A 13,749-nucleotide genomic window follows, 5' to 3' on the forward strand; every position below is an offset into this window, starting at 1 on the left:
AGCCTGATTTGCATATGACTGGGTCCGAACTGAGGTGACATGGTGGGTGAAGAATAATGGATTGCCAGTGGCTGAGATTAATTCAAGCATTCCATCTATCCCCTTGTTGTTGCAGTTGATGCCCTAAGTGTGACGGGTATACTCAGATGTGTCTCCCGTGTTGACTGTGCCACTGGCATCAAGCTATACTTGGCTGAAGAGCACATATTTAGGGCAAAACCAGTCCTAGGTTGTTTGTATTCCGGTTCAGGGATGACCTGACTTGGCAGTTCGGGCTGGACTGTTCACATTGGAGCAGGGTAAAAACTGATTTGCAATACCTGCGTCCAAACTGAGATGGCATGGTGGGCACACAATTATGGATTGAGATGTCCCCTGAGCGATTGCAAGCTGCTGAGATTAATTCAAGCATTCCATCCAGCACCTTGTTGCAGTTAATGCCCTAAGTGTGACCGGTTTCAGTGAGGCCATGTCACCTATTCTTTCCATCCCTAGATCGCAAAACAGGGGAATCAGTGGGGTGGTGGCGAGTACCGAGATAAGTGATCTGACAAACATATTTTCTTAGGTCGTTAGTATGTTTATATTAATATGGCCCCATATCTCCGCTCCATACAGAGCTCCACTCTGGGCTTTAGCATGGTAGACTTCTAATGCTGGGATTAATTATTGAGTATATGACTGGTTATGGTGTCTCAGTATCGATTTGGACCTATGGCATAGGATAAGATAACTCTTGTCTAATTGTTGTTCCCAGCCAAGTGAGTCGCTTAATCTTATCCCAAGGTAGTCAAAAAGTTTACCCACTCAAGGGGTGCACATGCAAACCTAACCTCATGTCATTTCCCCTTCACTTTCCCGAACACCATATATTTTGTTTTGGCAACGTTAAGTTCCAGGCTCCTGTCTCTGCAGAAATCTAAAAATGTATCCACTAAAATTTGCTGGCCCATAGGTGTTGTGGATATAAGTAAGGAATTCTCTACAAAGAGCCAGATTGGGACTTTCGCGCCATTCATTGTGGGAGAATCGTTCCTGCCGTCCAGTAATCTGCTAGCCATGTCATTGATGAACAGAGAAAATAGTGTGGGGGCAACGACGCACCCCTAGTGCACCTCACACTGTATCGGTATCCTCCCTGTTAATACACCACTTTTTCCCCCACCTGACCTAGGCCTAGTTCTCCTCGTGTAGTTTAGCTATCAAGTTAACCAGACCGACTGTAGCACCTAACTCATGCATTGTACTCCATAACAATTCACGCAGTACTAGATCAAATGCGGCTCTTGGATCAAAAAATGCTACATAGGGTTTCTGTTTTTTTAGCAGCACATATTTCCATATTAATAGGGTGAATCTGAAAACCTGGTCGCATGTTCTTATTTTGGATCAGAAGCCTGCTTGGTACCTTATCTATCCAGACTTGGAGTTTATCCAGGACTTGTCTGGCAAAGATCTTTTGCAAATTATCAATCAGGCTGATGGGTCTATAATAGGAGGAGATGGAGTCATTTCCCTTTTTGTGTGTATTGTAATTATCTCAGCTCCCCTCCAAGTTGTTGGGATAGCACCACAAGCCAATATACAATTTGACAAGAGATTTATAGACGGGCCCATATGATGGGTTCTGATTTCTATAAATCACCTGGTATCTGCTTGGAGCCAGGGGCTTTACCTGCCTTTAGTCTTTTAATTGCTGACAAGCTGTCATACAAACTGAAAACCAGTGCAGTGCCAGTCGTGTTCGTGGCAGGGAGAATGTTAGCAGTATTCTGATCAGTAATGTGGAGAAATGCTCCACCCTTACTTCTGACTGGATATGTTAACTGGGAGTAGTTACGTTTTCCGAGTTTCCCTCTGCAATAATGTGCCAGAATAAGCGACTATCGTTGCATTTTGCAGCTAGTTCCTGGTCTTGCCATTTTTTATCTACAAAGTCATATTTAGCTTTGGCAAGTGGAGCTTTATATCTTTTGCGTGCCAGAGCTACCCCAGACTGGCTATGCTCCTCAACTGCTAGCTGTAGTGCCCCCTTTCCTGGCTTGCATTCGCTATTGAACCATTTGTTATTCGTTATACCAGCGGGCCTCCTGCCAGAGCTATTTTTTGGTAAAGACAGTTTGAAGGGCTTCATAAATTCCCTGTGCACCAATAGTATGGAAGTTGGCCCAGGAGAGTTTGTACAGTCTAGACTACTGCTCACGCATGACAAAAAATGTGTGAATAACTCATAGATGCTAGTGTATAAGTCCAGATCTGCTAGGACTTTGGACCAGGTGACTCTTCTGCGATTATTTGTTACGAGAGGCTCTTCCACCCTAGAGATACAGCTGGGTGGATTCCTATCCAAGGCAGTGCCGTTATTTTTAACAGCAAGGGGTTGTGATCGCCGTTAAACCTCTGGGCGATTGTCATACCCTCCACTAAAGAGCAGATTCTTACGTCAACTAGAATGTAATCGATGAAATCGATGACGCTGGTACTGGAACCCCTTTTGAAAGTGGCCTTCCTGTTTAAATCAGATGCGCTCTTCCCGTTGCATGCCCTCAAGCTCCTTCCTATAACCAGTGAAGCAATCTGCAGGAAAACAGACGTTAGACGATGGCAACGATTGCTAGTTGCCAAATTAGGTATGCACCACGTCTCGTCCTCCTCCTCAAGTAAGGTACTTAGTAGTGGAGAGGGCTCAAAGGAAGCGTTGAAGTCCCCTGCTACTATGATTTTAGAGTTGCTTTGATTTACACCCACCAGGTCGTCTAACAACGATAATACTGGAGCCTCACTGCTGTGGGTTCGGACGTAGTGTAGACATTGAACAGGGTCAAATTTAGGCCTGTTGGAAAAGCAAGCTGGATCCCCAGAATATCTTGTGATTTTATTGTTACTTTCTTATACTTACAGGCTCGAGTATTCCTCACAGAATTATCGCCCCGCTATCACTGCCCAATGTTTTTGGTGCATTAGCTTCCACACTATATGTGGTGTAACCATTTATGTGTACCCTGTCCACAGCCCTGGTCTCCTGGAAAATGCAGATATCGTTTTTGCCTATATAGGAATACCATTCAGGGTCTTGAAGCTTAGATGGATTCCATGTGATTAGGGTTAGTCTGTTTTTTGCCTCATTATTAAATTTGGGCAAGCATCTGTGGGTTTTGGCGTCGCGTCTCAACATATTGTCGGGTAGGGCAATTTGGTTGCAATTTGAGCGCAAACTTGACTGCGCCAGTGATATTGTTAGATAGTACATCAATTTTTGCTGTTGAGTGCAAATTAATAGTGGACGGCCCGACAGTGTAGCTAACTCCAAGGGTTTAGGAATAGAACCACTTTCAGGAGCTATGTGGTTTGGCAGTGGATGCAAAAAAACTTTTAATTTGGGTAGTGTTATCTGGCCTTGCTATTCATATATTATTGCTTTTTGCATGAGGCGGTGAAGGGGTAGGAAGTGAAGAGTTGGTAGTATTCCTGAGTCAATCCACTTCTTGCAATGTGGATAAGGACCCCATCCTTAATAAGAAGCCCTGCAGTGCGTCAGCTCCTGACCTGCAGTACTTACATTTTATGCATGACAGGTATGCCCAGATGTGGGTACTGTGCTCACTTTGCCACTGGAATCAAGCCATACCTGGCTGAAGAACCCATAATAAAGGCAAAACTGGTCCTAGGTTGCTTGTATTCCGGTTTAGGGAGGGACCTGGTTTGGCAGTTCGGGTTGAACTGTTCTCATTTGAACAGGGTTATCCTGATTTGCATATGCCTAGGCAGCTTTGAACACCGCACATAAGTAAAATGTGCATGTGCAGCTATTAAACATCTTGTCCTCTCCTCCCTCCGCTTCGGGGGCACCTCTAATCTGGCAATGTTGTGTGACTGCCTCTTGGTAATTAACTTCAATCGCAACAGGAGCCGCCATTTTTACCAGACAGGTTAAAACTTCATTGGATTCAGAAGAGACAGAAAACTCATAGAGGAGGAGGAGGGAATAACCTTTTAAAAGTCAAGCTTGACTAAGCTACTGCAATAGGGGCTTCCTTATTCCATGTAGGATGTAACCATGATTGTTACAGACCTCTCTGTGTATCTGTGATGGTTTTTTTCTTGTGTGTGCATATTTAAAGACTAATCTAGAGTCCAACAAATTCAAAGGCCTGCGTGTGACGCCATGTTGTAGAAGCTAAGGCTTTGGCTTACCTCTACAATATTTGACTTTCCCACCCACGGTTGCCTGTACTTAGTTAAGTACACCAACGCTTCAGCATGAAAGTACACGTTGTAGTAGCCCCACACAACCCCACTCAATACATAGTTGATGTGGTGTCTGTGCTTTCTGGGCTATTCAGTCTCTTAAAATAGGGTCAGGTAGGCAATGTTAATTCAAACCCAATTTCGTTTGTTAGAATATCGTACAGTTTCTGCACTGAGAAAAGACACTTGATATGTAAAAGTGTTTTATTTCAACAGTCTCATCCTGATCCTTGGCACATGAAAAATCCCAACACTGATTATTATTATAACAGCACTAATGCATATCACAAACAATAAGAATAATATGAACTCTTCGAACACCCTTAAGACTACTTCTATGCGCTATGCTATGAGAGCATGCAGTAGCTTAATTTGCATTTACAGTTTCTTAGGATCCAGCGCAGTGCAGACCTGTTTGCAGCAAGAAGCTGTTATTATCAGTATTCGGCAGAGTGTGTTCCCTTCAAAGGAAAACAAATATCAACTAGGCTCAGCTCCTCTCGGACTTGGCTCGGGATGAGCTCTCAGTGTAGGACTAGATGCTGCTGCAGTATAGCAATCTGGTGCTTCCTGTCAGGATCTCTGGCAGTATTTTGTGTGATAGTCTGGGGCAAATGACCTCTCTCATTAAGTGGCCTCTTGACGAGCCTTTTAATACTATTTACTACTGATCTTTTCTTGCATGGAGAATTTTTGTGGAATTTCTGACATAACACCTTTGGTTCAATGTTCTAGTCTTAAGACGCACCAGTATTAACCAGTATGGTAAAAATACGTCCATTCAAACAACATTGTTATTTTCATTTTCTAACTTTGAAATGTAGATAACAAGGCACTTGTCCCAGACTGGTGTTACATTAGGTGCCTTATCAATGAAATTGTCTTGTTGATTTGACACTTTCACAACTTCTTCGAAAGATAAGGACTGACTGTCTCAACATCAAAGGTAGACATACTGAAGATTAGGAAGAACATGTAGTCTTGGCCTGCTCAAGGGTCTTTATGTCAATGCTGTGATATTCTTATGCCTCATGGATGGATTTACTGGGCTAAGGATCTCACCCAGTCAATTAACTGTGGCACAAGTACCAATTATTCTACGAGAGCAGTTCTAGACATATCATTAGTTCAGAACCTTCATCCAATTTGCACTCTTCCCAAAGGTTTGGGTCAGACTTTAAATTTGTGTCCTCCTTTCACTGCAGCGCAGCTAGTGTCTCTGACTATAAGATGACCTGTATGTTTTAGTCAGAAGTTTAACTCTTGACTTTGAAGAGCTCTGTACAACTTTGCAGATTATATTTCCTGACTTCGTTCATGCATCCAGAAAAGCCACTGCCGAGCCATTAAATATGTGTGAATGCTGTTTCTGTGTATCAAAACAGATTGTAGGGGATAAAAGGATCGGTTGATAATTACCGGGTAAATTAATTGAACCCTAGTGTTATGATTGTAGGAATTAACACAATTTTTAAACACAGAGGGTAGGAGCTAAAGAAAGATTTTTAAGAGGTAAGTTATGAGGTTGGGAACATGGATGAAAGAGCCAGGGGTTTTATAAGTGCAATGTTTTAAATGAGGCACAATATAGGTTGATTGCTTTCAGTACAGTGGGTGATGTTTGAATCATGCTGTATTATAACTGTTGGTGGTCTCAAATTTCAAGTGCGCTCCTCTTCCACCATTCTGCAAATTTGTGGAATAATCTGTCTGAAGAGACTGTCTCCCACCAGATATTTAGGAAATGTCTAAACGATCTAGTAGTTAGATATTTCTAGCCACAGATTCCTTACATTCTCTCCCAGGTGCCAGACTAAATTCTCCATGCCAACAGATGGCACCATCAGCCTCTTTCATGGCTCTGTCCCCATATGGACATGTTGATTACACATAGCTTCACAGCCCCTGCACGCTATCAGCAGTTCTTCTTTTGCCATTCTAGAGGACAGTTCACTCCCTACCGATTTTGGGTTTTCAATACATTTTACATTTTTTAACTTTATCAGTGTGCAAGGTCATCCTCCAACATCCCTGTCATTTGGATATGGCTGGAATTCTGGTGGCTCCAGATCTGTTCTCAGCTCTGGCCACAGATCCGGAGAGGTCTTCTGTTAGGGTCCAGCCATTTTTGAGATTAGGATTACCAATGGAAATACGTAGGCTGCTGAGGTCTTCTGTCCAATTCCTCTGGCTTGACAATAGTACTTTCATAACATGGAAGACGATTTTGTGTCAGATTCATATACTATTGAAGACCTGATGGTGATTGATTAATATTATTATTATTTTTTTGTGTCCTCATTTGTGAAAAAAGGTAAGGCACTCAGATGGGGAAAACACAAAGGGGTTGATAATCCCCTCTTCCTGGGCCAAAACCTCACCCAACATTTCGTAGGAGTTTCAGAGTGACCCCAAGGTTCACAGTCACTATAGTTATTTATATTGCTCTAGGCAATCCCTTAAACCAAGTCTCAGAAAGCTTCCACATCTCTACCCCTTTGCCAGAGTGACAGTAGCAATCGAACCTGCTGACTCGCTGTGCCTATATTGCCCAATTCATGCATACCGGAGGTGCAGGTGACACCCATTTCAGGCATATCTCCCTCCGTTGAAGTAAAACTAATACAAATAAGAGTGATGGTTGTTTCTTCTGTAATTTTTTCAAAGGCCCTTCACCTTCCAAGAAGCCAAAAATCACCAGTGCAAGGCTTACCTTAATTTCTCTTCCCATTATGTCTGGTACTGCCTTAGCCACTCCCTGCCAAAAAGGTTGGATAACAGGATACAGCCAGAACAGGTGAACATCATCTGCCCTCTCCAGACTGCATTTCAGGCAAAACTCTGTCTCTCGACCTCCCAAACTTGACAGCTTCTTCGGATCCATCCTGAGAGCTACAGATTTTACAGAGGTTCAAAGTGTGGACATAAATACTTTCCATAAATGTGCTATCCCCAACATCTGCAGGTCCCTCCAAATCTCGTTTGGCAGAGTAAAGTCACCATTGACACCTTGCAACAACATACAGTACCATTTTGATAGCCCTCTTTTTTGTGGGGGGACAACCTTGTAATTTTTCTAACTATTCTGCATTTCCTTCCCTATCGGGGCCCAATCCATGTGCCCAACTGTACAATTGATAGTACTTGGATTTGGATAGCCTATGAGCTGTGATCGAAGTTTGTATTTCCCAGGACACCAGGTGCTTCCCTCCAATATTTTGGCCCCATCATTTTACATCCACTTCTTTTAAAGGTTTTGCTAGATTGTCCTGTAAAGATTCTGACATTCCAGGTAAGTTCCAGATCTGGGCAAAGTCACTGTAATACGGTATCCCAAGCACCCACCTGACCTGGGCCCACAGCTGACAGGCAGCAGTCAGAATCATCCTCAATTTAATCTTTTTGAAAAACTTAGGGTGGCAAAATTTATATAAAAAATGGTCAACCCCCCTGAGGCAGTTTTTTTTAGGACCTGAAATAAAGGGTAGATTTGGTAAGAGTCTCCGGTTAACAGTTATCTTATATTCTTTAGTTGAAAAGTCCAACAGTAAAGCTTGAAATCTGGGAGTGATATACCTCCTTCTGATTTATTCCTGCTGAGTTTACTGCAGGCAATTCTCACTCCCTTGGATGACCAGATAAAACTACTTTACTCTCCCTGTAATTTCCTGAATCAGTTAGCGAGATCGTATTAAAAATTAAAGTAGATTTCGGAAGTCTCGCCATTTTAATTATGTTAGCCCTTTCTAGCATCGTAAGGGGGAGACATCCCCATGATCTAATGGTTCTTCCTTTCTATCATACACTTAGCAAAGTTCACTTCTTGGGCCATATTATCCAGTCCCTGTACTACTTGAACCCCTAGATACCTTATTTCCTTTTTTTCAAGAGGACTATCTCAATGAGTGGTATACGGAGACCCTCCCAAAGTCCAGCAAAGTCTGCAGGATAGCCAAAAGGGAACTTGCAAGATCTTGGCTGTACAACATCAAATCGTCCACATACAGTAAAAACTATTTTCACCCATCCATTGTGTTGAAAAGGGATAACATTGTATTTGTTAAGGGTTCAATTCTTCTTTAGGGCCTCCTTTAGAGGAGAGTGCCTCTTTTGCTGGAGTCATTTACAGGACTTCATAAATCCTGGGATTACCACTCGCCATGGCCTAAACGTAACTTCCTCATAGAAGGTGTGCAACGTGGGCCATTGACTTCTGAGCCTTAGTTGCCTTTCAGTGGTGCCTTGGAAGACTCAGTCCTGGTAGTTTGTTCAAAACTATTTAGGAGCAAGTTAAAACAAATGAAAAACTTGTGCAATACGTTTTCTTTTGACAGTTTGGCTATGTGCTTCCTGAATGCAGTTTCCTTGCTGGGACATTAGCTTATACCGTTTGGGACATGGCATGTGAGGCAATGCCTGCATTGTCTCTGGACATTTAAAACACCTTTTGTGAGAACGTACATGATGGGCAGGCTACTGACAAAACACTTTCTGTTCTTGGCTGGACACTACAGTTTTCGTTCCCATTGCTATGGTAGCATCAGCATCATGCCTGGATGTGTTTCACTGGATTGTCCGGGGACATCCAGGTCTCTTTGGTCGGCATGTCATTTAATGGGATTTAGGCCTTTTGAGGAGAAATTCAAAGACCACAGAGCTAAGGTTTACTTACCCTTGTGGGTTCCACCAGTCGTACAGAAAGTTCAGACGCTATTCTGTGGGTCTTAAGTATCCAGTCACAAACCTCATAACCCTTACGGCAACCTAGACAGACTTATTGTTGTGTCATGGGCAGGGCAGTGCCAAAAGATGATGCAACAAACAGTATAGCACTCCTCACACTTCTTTTCTCGCATATGACAAATTTCTTTAGCTCACCCCCCAATCTAATTTTGAGACTAGTAGACTTCAGAAGTCATCATTGCCTCAATGGCATTTTATAACATCAAACTTCCCTCCTCACATTTTCTACCCAGCATTGGTGAATTCTGCCTAAATTCAGTCAAAGGACATGAGGATGTCACTCGCCATAGGAATGATCAAACTAGTAACGGTGGTGTAGAGAGGACTGTGATGTTATTATCTATATTTTCTGGTCCTCCAACAGTTCGGGCACTAAGACCAAGCTTAGATGTCAGGCTCTTGAGCTGCTTCCTCTAAAAGGAGTCCTTGAACTGTGAGAACGTGGTTGTTTCCCTGGATCTGCAGGATGTGTACTTTCATGGGTTGGTCCTACAGTAAGTAGCTCTGATATGTGGGGAATGGGAGGTTCACCTAATTTCAAAATCACTGTTCTGCCCTTTGATCTTTATGAAAGTCAGTGATGTGCTTGTGGAACATCTTTGCCGGACTTGGTACTGAATGTGCACTCCAAACTCTGCACAGAATTCCTTTTATCGGGTCAGTCTAGACACATTTGCCTTGAATGCCTTCCAGGCCTTTCAATGAGTTTAGGGCATGTAGGCTATGATAAGTGTTTGAAGCACAAGTTTCCATTCCATCCTTACTGGTTCTGCGATATCTTGGGCGCTTGGCATTATGCATCTGCTGGTGTCTCAGACCAGTCGACACGTGCAGGTCCTACAGTGAAATCGGCAACTGCAGTAGGTCCAGGACTGAGGATGCTTTTTAGACAGTATGTGCATCTCTGATAAGGCAGCTCTGGACCTTCGGTGGTGGATCATGGACTGGTGTCTGACATGTGGCAGGCTTTTTTCTTTGTCCCTTCAGAGCTAACAGTGGTGAAACATATGTCATCTCTAGTCTGGGGACAACTCCAGGATGATGTAAAGACCATAGATCTTGGTCTCAGATCTGCCATCATATGCATCTCTTGAAGGTGTGAGCCACCTTCCTTCAATCAAGAACAGGTTGATCCAATTGCTGACAGAGAGCACAACTGCTGTGTGGTACTACAACAAGCATGGTGGAATAGTATCTCGTCTCTGAAGGCTCTAATGTATGCAGTGGCTGGCACTTTACAGGATTTCCTGACAATCAGTTACCTGCAGTCCTCCCCCAACATCAGAGCAGATGACACAGCAGGAATCATCCTGCCAATCATGAGTGCCATCTGCACCAGAGGTTGCTCTGGGTAGCTTTGACCAGTGGTGTGCACCCTCTGTAGAACCATTTACCACTTCCATAAGCACTCACTGCCCACCCTTCTGCACTCTAGAGTTTCTTTATCGAGGGTCTCTAAAAGACTCTTTAAACTTCGGTAGTACTCTGGTCTCCTATACTCATCTTTACTGCCAGACAGGATGAGCACATTTATCCTGATAGCCCGGACTGGACTCTTTGAGCCTCTACATAGCTGTATCCTGAAACTCTTGGCCTTCAAACCTATTGTACTCCAGACTTATGACTGAGCATATGCCTTCTAGTTGGGCCGCCTCTTTAAGACAATCTACTGTTCCAACAGCAGGGCATAGGATTTCATCCAAACCTCCACAATCTACACCTCCATGCATATAGATTGAACAAAGCTAGTTGAGCGCTCTCGATCATCTGTTGGAAGGGTTGGATGTCGTTCCGGCTGTTAGCTGCCCCTTCACCCAGTCTGTATTTTCATCCCACTGGGCTACATTTGTCACCTTGTGTGAAAAGAAGTAAGTAAACCCAGTACACTTTAAACTATCTAATATTCTTTTATTAGTATTGTCTTTAACATGGCAAGCCTTTAATGTGGAAACAGTTAAAGGTTATTTATCACCATTTTGATCTTTCTTTGGATGTTTGATTAGCCTTCACTATTCAGGTTATGGGTTTTTTAAAAGGACTGACATGGTTCTGCTTGCTTCCTGCATTATGCCACAGCAGGACCATAATCTGTTTTTGACATTTTTGATTTGTGCTCTCTTTGAGCATCTAGATATGTGTATGCTGAGACTCTTGACCTTGAAAATTGTATTTCTTCTTTGTCACATCTTCCTGTCCTGTTAGTGCAGCCTCTGTACACTACCTTCTTCTCCGGTAAGCTGGAACTTAAAACTTGTGCACCAAAAGTTGTCATCCTTCCATGTGGGACTGTCCATCTTCTTGTGTTGTTTTCTCTACTACATCCATCTGGGGAGAGACTTCAACAGTGTAGCTATGATATGCCCCTAACTTCAACATTTATAGATCTAAGGCATACTGTGTTGCTCTGTTGTTTTTTGTGTTTGCCAGTGAGAAAAAAGGAATGGCATTCATTGAGTGAACCTTTTACATAACGAGGGTCCTTTACATGAAACTGGGATATGCCAGTAGTTCAATGAATGTATAATCCATTAGGCCTACGTGATTTCCGGAAATAAACTACCAGCGATACTTGGCCAGATTGCTTAACACTCCAAGAACGACATGAATACCACTTTGTAATGATTAAATGAGGGTCTCCCTTTTCAATAATGTCTGAATCTGATCTTGTATTTGATGTTCATGGTTTAAAACAAAGCACCACAAAAAACTGAGCTATACCATGCCCAAAAGGGACCATCCAGAGATCCTTGTGCTCATTTGGCCAGAGCGAAGGCAGAAACTACTTTTGATCTCTGGGTGTTCCAGTTTTGAATATCTGCCAGTTGGCCATGTGGGCATATGTACACCATATGTAGGCTAGCCACTACTGCATTGGTTTACCAGTCACCAGGGAGGAATATTTTGTACATTTGGTCCTTAAGGACTTCCTGGTTTATGTCCACTCCCAAGCGCACCTCCTTGGAGGGGACATTGATTTGGTATTGATTTACAGGGTGGGGAATTTGAAATTAGAAGTATTCATCAGAATAATAAGTTACTTAACTTTAGTAATGCTCTTTCTGGTGGCTACTTTCTCGCCGTAGATTTCCCACCTTCTGCCCTCCTCCCTGTTCAGTGTATTGAGCCGCAGGATTTGATGAGACACTGCCTGTGAAATTCAGTTTCATCAGCTCTGCTCCATGTCCATGGGCTTAGAATGGTCCGTTGGTTAAAGTGATATCTGCACTCAGTAGGGTGCCTTTATGCTGTTCAGGAGTGGGATGGGGCTGGGGCAAAAGATGATGGCACCACCTGTCACCATATTGCAAGAGTTTCCAGATCCAGTCTGGTGCATGTGGGAAATTCACAACGTGAGGAATCTGCACTTTGAGTATTCACCAGAGTGAGCGTTAATGAAGATAAGTAACTTATTTGTTTATCTTACACCTTAAGAGAACAAAGTGTAAAACGAATATTTCTGTGTTAAGAACTCTAAGCTGTCCTATTGCATGATGCGTAGCAGGATGTTAATTGGGCATTTTGTATCTTCTATTAAATGAATAAGCATACAAAAGGTTGTTTTGCCTTACAGAAAGGCTGCTTTTTTTGACTGAATGTGGTGGGTGTTTGGCATTTTTGCCCTTACCTTATGAAAGGATATGTGTCCGTTTTTATCAGCAGGTTTTCGAATGTAGGAGTGCTTTTTAAACAGTTTCTAGAGAGCTATTTTCCTCCCTCCTTTTTGCATTCTCTTTTTTTAAACTATGGCAATAACATATCAAAAAAGGATGGCCAAAATGTGCGCATGATCTACCTACCTGACTCTAATACTATTAAGGTGTGTGGCATTTATCAAAAGACGTCATACTAGAGACTGAGGAATAAAGAGGTTGTTCATCTCAGAGCTGCGACATGGAAAACTGGTAATCACTGAGCTCATAAAAATTGGTCCTGGGGGCCAGTTTCATCCTCTTTCCCACAGAAGGGAGCAGGTCTAGGGTCAAGTCTACAGAATCTCATTGTCGTTGCCCCTTTCACACAAGTTCTATGTCAAGATGCTCAATGTCAAAGGGAGTGGGTCTACTTCGAGGACTATTTTGACATTTTTTTCAATGCTCACAGAACATGTACAATTAGGACATGTGTGGTGTAAGTTACAGAAAGATCTCTGGAGCTGGTGTTTAAGTTGACAGGAATGTGTAAGTGGATGAGTGAGTGATTGAGAGTTCTGACTCCATTCTCCGAAGATAATCCAAATCAGAATCCTGAAATTCATGCTGCTGTCACATGGAGAATGGCTGTTTGCGTTGATTCTTTGGTGTCCCAAATATTGAGAAGTAGCTGTTACCTAGTAAGTTATTGTTGTTTGGAGAAGCCTCGCTGCTGCCTAATTAACTATGATCTGGGCAGACATACAGATGCCAACCTCTTTGAAAAGGTTTTGAATACAGATTTCTAACAGGCGCTGTGCAATCCCAGCCTTAGTGCTGCATTTGTACTCCGTGTTGAGGGAGGGTCATTTTAATAAGGCAGGGGGGCTATACAAGTGTTAGTGGTGGGCAGAGGATGTGCCTATTTGTGGCCTCTTACAGAGGACTGCAGACAAGCCACAACAATATGTATGCTGCCCTTCGTGGCAGTAGGAATGCCTCCCTGATGCTGCAAAGGACGACTGAAGCTGCTGTTTATTATTATATTAACTTCACAAGCTTTGCTTTTTGCAAAGAAGTAAAAATAAAAACATGCCAAGTCACGAGTCCCTCACCTTTTTAAGTATGC

The 13,749-nt window shown here is 42.8% G+C and overlaps 1 protein-coding gene across 3 annotated transcripts in view; it reads left to right on the plus strand.

Moving 5' to 3' along the window:
- TBK1 (TANK binding kinase 1) overlaps positions 1 to 13,749 on the plus strand; it is a 428,747-nt gene that overhangs the window by 241,165 nt on the left and 173,833 nt on the right. The gene's annotated exons all lie outside the window — the stretch shown is intronic.

Source organism: Lissotriton helveticus, chromosome 1_1 (genome assembly GCF_964261635.1).
Source record: "Lissotriton helveticus chromosome 1_1, aLisHel1.1, whole genome shotgun sequence".
Lineage (NCBI taxonomy): Eukaryota > Metazoa > Chordata > Amphibia > Caudata > Salamandridae > Lissotriton > Lissotriton helveticus.